Source organism: Scyliorhinus canicula, chromosome 15, assembly GCF_902713615.1.
Source record: "Scyliorhinus canicula chromosome 15, sScyCan1.1, whole genome shotgun sequence".
Classification (NCBI taxonomy): domain Eukaryota; kingdom Metazoa; phylum Chordata; class Chondrichthyes; order Carcharhiniformes; family Scyliorhinidae; genus Scyliorhinus; species Scyliorhinus canicula.
The window spans coordinates 97144239-97150238 of record NC_052160.1 but is presented as its reverse complement, the minus strand read 5'-3'; the positions used below and the strand labels follow the sequence as shown (position 1 = coordinate 97150238).

Genomic DNA, 6000 nt, shown 5'->3' with positions numbered 1-6000 from the left:
CTTATCCTTTTTAAGCAACAGTGAAATCGATGCCTGCCCCAAGGTTTGCGGCAGCACTCCCTTCCCTATCGCCTCTTCAAACATCCCTACCATCAGGGGTGCCAACTTATCCTTAAATTTTTTATAATATTCCACCGGAAACCCATCCGGCCCTGCCACCTTCCCCGACTGCATCCTTCCAATCGTGTCTTTTATCTCCTGCTCCAGTATTGCTCCTTCTAATGTAGCCTTGTCTCCCTCTCCTAGCCTCGGGTACTCCAACCCATCCAGAAATTCCAGCATCTCACGGTCTCCCCTGGGTGGCTCTGACCTGTACAACCTCTCGTAGAATTCCTCAAAAACCTTGTTAATCAGCTCCGGGGCCACCACCAACTTCCCGGCCCAATCCCTTACCTGAAGAATTTCCCTTGCTGCTGCCTCCCTCCGGAGCTGACTTGCTCATAAACTGCACCCCTCGCTTGCCTCAGTTGGCGCAACGCCTTCCTGGTGGATAGTCGGTCGGAGCTCGCCTGTAGTTCCTTCCTCTTTCCCAGCATCGCTGGGTCCCCCTCCTCCGCATAACTCCTATCTGCCTCCAACATCTCATTTATTAGCCTCTGCCGCTCCAACCTCTCCTCTTTGTCCACCCTGGCATTAAACAAAATTACCTCACCCCTCACTACCGCCTTTAGAGCCTCCCAGACGACTGCCATTGACACCTCACCCGTACAATTGAATCTTACATATTCCTTAATTACCGTTTCAATTTTTTCACAGAATACTTGGTTCCCCAAAAGCCCCACATCCAGTTTCCACCCCGGCCTCTGCACTACCCCCTTCCCCAGCACCATATCCACCCAATGTGGCGCGTGATCTGACACAGCAATTGCAGAGTATTCTGACCCCGTGACTCCAGCCAGCAAAGCCTTTCCCACCACAAAAAAGTCAATCCGCGAGTATACCCTATGGACTGCTGAGAAAAACGAGTACTCCCGTTCCCCTGGGTGCAGGAACCTCCAAGGGTCCACCCCTCCCATTTCCACCATTAGCCCAGCTAGAGCCTTTGGTCTGGTCCTGATGGGACCAGCGAGCATGGCCGTGATCTGTCCAACCGTGGCTCCTACACCAGGTTCCAGTCCCCCCCTCGCCCCCCCCACAATCAGCTTGTGTGTGTCCAAGTCAGGAATGGCTCCAAACACCTTCCTCGCAAATCCCGCATCGTCCCAGTTGGGACCGTATACACTTACCAGTGCCACTAATCTCCCGTCCAGCGCCCCGGCCACAATCACATATCTACCCCCTTGATCTGCCACTACCGTCTCCAAATGGAAGCGTACCCTTTTGCTGACCAACACTGCTACCCCTCGAGCCCTTCCATCAAATCCAGAGTGAAACACTTGGCTAACCCAACCCTTTTTAAGTCTCACCTGGTCCTTCACCCTCAAGTGAGTCTCCTGCAGCATTGCCACATCGGTTTTCAGACTTTTAAGATGCGCAAGCACCCTTGACCTCTTGACCGGACCTCCTAGCCCTCTCACGTTCCACGTAACTATCCTTACTGGGGGTCTCTCACCCCCCCCCACCTTTCTTATCCACCATCAACATACCGCCGGGCCCTGCCCCATAAGCCTGACCTGCCCCTGTCCATTGTTAACATCGAACCCCTTCCCCCCCCTCCCGAAAACCCCCCCTACCTTTCTCCCAGAAACAACATCCCCCAGCATCCAACCCTTCCTCCCCCCCTCTCGCTCGCCTCGTAGGCCCATTGACGCTGCTATCCAGGCTCCAATGTCCTCAGCTCTCCTCTCCTCTCACCTCCGTTCACAAGCTGACTGACTTTAGCTAGCTAGTGCGGGTGGCTCCCACCCCGCCAAGACATATCCTCCCCTTCCACCCAGTCCCAGAGAAAAAAAAAACCAGTTCTCTTCCTTTCCCCTCTGTACTCATCCAGAACTCCCCTGGGACCAGGTTCCAGCCTTCTTTATTCCTCCTAGGTGGGAGCCATCTGTCGTGGGACACCGCTCTTACATGGTGTCCTGGACTCGGGCCTGCCTCCTCGGCCTCCTCGTAGCTCCGCCCCCGCTGCTCTGGCCCCAACGGCACGCTGGGCCCAGGACCTCAGCCCCTGCCACCCCAACACCTGCGCGGGGTTCTTCACTGGTTTTTAAACCGGCCCCACTGGCTGCTCGCGACGGCCCCAAAGGCCGACGGTAGTCGGGGGGTGCGTTGAAACGCAGGGATTTCCCCGAAATCGCCGCGACTCGCGGCCACCGGCGGGAGCTCTTCGCGCTGCGGCCACCCTGAGCGCCCACGCCACCGAAAATCCGTGGTATTCTCCTCAACCATGAATGCAACCCCCCCCCACCCCTTTTGCAACTCCCTCTATCCTGCCTGAAGCATCTAAATCCTGGAATGTTTAGTTGCCAATCCTGCCTCTCTTTCAACCAAGTTTCTGTAATAGCAAAACATCATAATTCCACGTACTAATCCAAACTCTAAGTTAAAATTTCTTACCTGAAACACTCCTCGCATTGAAACTTCATGCACTTCAGCCCATCAGCCCCGCTGAGTTGACCAACCACTCCCTGCCTGCTCTTTCTCCCTGCCTAAACTCCCACCACTTCTGCACAATCTCCAACAAAAATGCCTATTAATTAGGCGGAAAGGACCAAAGCTTTCAAACAGCAGCCTTGTGTGCGATCGGTCAGCTCATAGCCACCACCGGAAATCTGCCCCCGTGTTAACCAAGGGGAACAGCTAGTTACCACCCACCCTGTCCTTACCACTCATAATTTTACACACCTCAATCACGTCCCCCTCCTCAGCCTTCTGTTCTAAAGAAAACAACCCAAGCCTATCCAGCATCTCTTCATAGTTCACATGCTCCATCCCAGGCAACATCCTGTTCAATCTCCTCTGCACACTCTCCAGTGCAACTATATCCCTCCTAAAGTGAGATGACCAGAACTGCATACGCTACTCCAGCTGCGGACTAACCAAAGTTTTGTACAGCTCTAACATAACATCTCTGCTCTTATAATTGATAACGGCAAGTGTCCAGTATCCCTCCATATTAACCTGTCCTGCTGCCTTCAGGGATCTGTGGACCAGCATCCAAGATCCCTCTGTTCCTCTGAGCTTCAAAGTCTCCTGCTATTCATTGTCTTGTTACTTTCTTACTTTCAAAGTGCAGAATCTCACACTTTTCAGGGTTAAATTCTATCTGCCACTGATCTGCCCAGACCAACCCGTCTATGTCTTCCTGAAACTTGAGACCTTCTTCCTCACTATTAACCACCAGCCAATCTTTGTGTCATCCGCAAATTTAGTTATCATCCTCCTCCTCCTCTTCCCAGCCCCCCCCCCACCCCACCCCCAAACATTCTTGTGGATACCGTTGTATGTCACCAAACAATAAGGGACTTAGCACTGATCCCTGTGGTACACCACTGGACACCGGCCTCCAGTCACACAAACAGCCTTCTCCCACTACCCTCTGTCTCCTACCATTAAGCCAATTTCGATCCAGCTTGCCAGGTTACCCTGGATCTACTTTTACCTTTATCAATCCCCCATGTGGGATCTTTTCAAAAGCTTTGCTGAAATCCATATGAAATATATCAGCTGCACTATCCTCATCGACACACCCGATCACCTCCTTGAAAAATTCAATCAAATTCATTAGCCATGCTGACTATCCCTAATCAAACCTTGCTTCTCCAAGTGGAGATTAATTTTCTCCTTCAGAATTTTCTCCAGTAGTTTCCCTATCACTGATGTGAGACTGACTGCGCTGTAATTTCCTGGTTTATCTCTACCACCCTTCTTGAACAATGGAACCATGTTAGTTGGCCACCAATCCTTTTCCACCTCCCTTATGGCCAAAGAAGAATAAAACATTTGGGTCAGAGCCCCTGTAATTTTCTCTCTTGGCTCCCATAGCAGCTTAGGGTACAATTCATCCGGACCTGGAATTTGCCCACTTTTAAGCGCACCAGAACCTCCAATATTTCCTCATTCACTATGTCAAACAGATCAAGAACCTCATGGTCCCGCTCCCCGAACTCTGTACCTACACCCTCCTTCTCCCCAGTAAAGATAGACGTGAAACACTCGTTTAACACCCTACCATTGCCCTGCGAGCTCCATGCGCAATTTCTCCCTTGGCCCAGAATGGGTCGCACTCTTTCCCTGGTTATCCTTTTCTCCTTAATATTCTTATAAAATATCTTTGGATTCTCCCTAATATTACTTTTTCCTGCCCCCTCTTTGCTCTCCTAATGGCTTCATGAAATTCCACCCCCCCTCCCCCCGCACTTTCTATGCTCCACTAAGGCCTCTGCTTCCTTTGTACTTCCTGCTTCCTACTAAAAGCCCCTCTTTTCTTTCTTATCCAGTCTTGCATATTCCTGGACATGCAGGGTTGTCTGTGCCTGTTGTTCCTACATTCCACCCTAAAGGGAATATGTTGGACCTGTAATCGCCCCTTTTCCTTTAAGAATGCCCCCCACTGTTATGCTGTAGATTTTTCCACAAGAAGCTGTTTCCAGTCTACTTTGGCCATTTCCTGTTATCTTCTCATAAACTCTGCCTTGCCCCAATGCAAAACCGTTTTTTGCAGACCATCTTTTTTCTTTTCATAAACTTAAATCATACTGTAATGTGGTCGTTATCATTAAAATGTTCCCCCACTACCACCTTGAACATGTGTCCGGCTTCGTTCCTCATAATCTGATCCATTGCACCTTGTTGGACCTTCTACATTTTGACATAAAAAGCTTTCCTGAATATATTTCAAGAAATCCACCCCCTCAAAACCCGTTATACTATGCCTATCCTAATTAATGTTGGCGAAGTTGAAATCCTATTATTTTACACACCAGTGAATTGTCTACATATCTGCTCCTCTGTTGCCCACTAACTGTTTGGAGGCCAGTAATACACTCCCAGCAGTGTGACTGCCCACCTTTCATTCCTAAGTTCTATCCACTTGACCCTTCCAAGATATCATCCCTCCTCACTGCAGTAACTGACTCCTTAATTAATAGTGCAGCACCACCTTCTCTTATGTTCCCCCCCCCACCCCGCCTCACCTGAAGATTATTTACCCCGGAATGTTGAGTTGTTAGTTCTGCCCCTCCCTCATTCACGTCTGTGTGTTGCCAACAATATCACAATTTCATGTGTCAGTCCATTCCCTTAAATCATCAATTGTATCTATAACATCCCAATATTAAAGTAGAGGCCATCCAGCTACACCTTGCTCCCTTGGAATTCAACATGGCTGTACTCCTCTGTCTTGGTTCTTTTACTATACAATGCTGTGTCCCTATTGTACTCACACTCTGTGTCCCTTCCTTGTGCCAAACTCATTTAAACTCCTCCCGACATTAGCAAACCCACCTGCAAGGATGTTGGTCCTATTCTGGCTCAGGTATAGATCGTCCTGCTTGTACATGTTTCGCCTGCCCCAGAAATGGTCCTAGTGGTCCAAGAATCTAAAACCCTCCCTCCTGCCCCAACTCTTCATCTGTCCTATTCTACTATTTCTGTACTCACGAGCACATGGAATTGGGAGTAATCCAGAGATTACAATTTTTGAGATCCTGCTTTTTAATCTGCCTAGCTCCCTGAATTCCTAATGCAATATCTCATCCTTTGTTCTACCGATATTGTTGGAACCAATGTGTACCTTGACCTCTGACTTAATACCTTCCCCTTTCAAATGCCCTGAAGCCATTCAGTGACATCCCTGGCCCCAGGGAGGCAACACACCATCCTGGAGCCACGTCTGCAACTGCAGAAATGTCGGTCTCTTCCTCGAACTAAGGAATTGCCTATCACTATCGCTCTTCCTTCCTCACTCCTCCCCTCCTGTACAGCCAGGCTGCTTGTGCGACCAGAAGCTTTGCTCTGACTGCACTCCCTTGAGGAACCAATGTCCTCAGCAGCTTCCAAAATGGAACACCGATTTGAGAGTGGAACCCCAGAGGACTCCCGCATTACCAGCCTGCTCCTCTT

The 6000-nt window shown here is 49.8% G+C and overlaps 1 protein-coding gene across 5 annotated transcripts in view; it reads left to right on the top strand.

Moving 5' to 3' along the window:
- Positions 1-6000, top strand: part of ilrun (inflammation and lipid regulator with UBA-like and NBR1-like domains) — a 130404-nt gene that overhangs the window by 76253 nt on the left and 48151 nt on the right. The gene's annotated exons all lie outside the window — the stretch shown is intronic.